General features: G+C 58.6%; 1 protein-coding gene across 7 annotated transcripts in view; it reads right to left on the reverse strand.

The window, feature by feature from the left end:
• CSNK1E (casein kinase 1 epsilon) overlaps positions 1-1079 on the reverse strand; it is a 37473-nt gene that overhangs the window by 21487 nt on the left and 14907 nt on the right. The window contains exon 1 of one of the 7 annotated variants that reach the window (XM_077762114.1): positions 245-316. The exons of 5 other annotated variants lie outside the window; for them this stretch is intronic. The gene's annotated coding sequence lies outside the window, so the exon portion shown is untranslated. Of the gene's footprint in view, positions 1-87; positions 118-244; positions 317-1079 lie in introns of those variants that run through there. One more of the 7 variants, XM_077762115.1, reaches the window with a different exon arrangement.

Raw genomic sequence — 1079 nt, forward strand, 5'->3', positions numbered from 1 at the left:
CATCCCTTTGCCACCTGGGAACTCGGGCCTAGGGAGGCCACATCACTGGCCCCGTGCTCCCCAGCAAGTTGGTGGCAGCCTCCTCACCTACGACCCAGACGGTTCCTGCCACCCCGGCTGACAGTCAGGACTAATGTCCTGCCAGGGCTGAGAAGTAAAGCAGGAAGACAGTAAAGCGGCTGTCGCGGGCACGGCGGCCCTGCCTCTTTCCCAAGCCAAATGCTATCCCGAAAGCCAGACCCACCTGGGAGGGGAGATGGGCGAGATCTAGTTCACGGCCGGCCAGGCTGGAGCTCTGTGGCCCAGCAGAGGCCAGAAGCCAACAGCTCCTGCCCAGCAGAGGCATCCAGCCCCGGCACCTAACTCCCAGGGAGCCACCACTGGCCCTTCACCCGGTGGCCACAAGGAAGTGGCCTCCACCCCATGCCAGCCAAACTCTGGGCTCTCAACCAAGGGCCTCTGCCCACACGCCCGGCCAGTCCCAGCTGAGGTGGCACGGCTACCAGGGAAACACACTCTACATTTGCAGAAAACTCACATGCCGCACATTTCACATATATACCGACCTGTGTGTACACACCAAAGGAAGAAAAGAAAAGCAGACGCACACCATGGGNCGCCAACGCCAATTCAGAGACCACACATGGCAGCCAGGAAAGCCGCAGGTTAGGAGAGAAACATAAATATACCCGCATCCTATATTACATAAATACCCACGCCGGGTTATATAAATACCCGCGCCCTCCGTCTGAGTGTCTTACATAAATACACTGCACATGACCCCCCAGCCCCTCCCCACTCACCGGGCTGTGGGCAGGGGAGAAGAGAGGGTGCAAACAACCGCCCTGCAGGAAACCACTGCTGGGCGCTAACCACCCAGACCTGGGTGGGGGGACCAGGGCCCCAGAGACAGCCTAGACTGTCCCAGGACTGGCCCCTAAAAAAGCCTCCCAGAGGAGAGAAGAAGGGATAGAGTCGGGAAAAGGAGAAGCTTTCCAGTTCTTTGCCGATTCTCCCCTGGGGGGTGGGGGGTGGGGGGTGGGTGAAAAAAAAACGATGTGGAAAAAAAAAAAAAGGAG

Source organism: Crocuta crocuta, unplaced genomic scaffold, assembly GCF_008692635.1.
Source record: "Crocuta crocuta isolate KB4526 unplaced genomic scaffold, BGI_CrCroc_1.0 scaffold193, whole genome shotgun sequence".
In the NCBI taxonomy this organism is placed as follows: domain Eukaryota; kingdom Metazoa; phylum Chordata; class Mammalia; order Carnivora; family Hyaenidae; genus Crocuta; species Crocuta crocuta.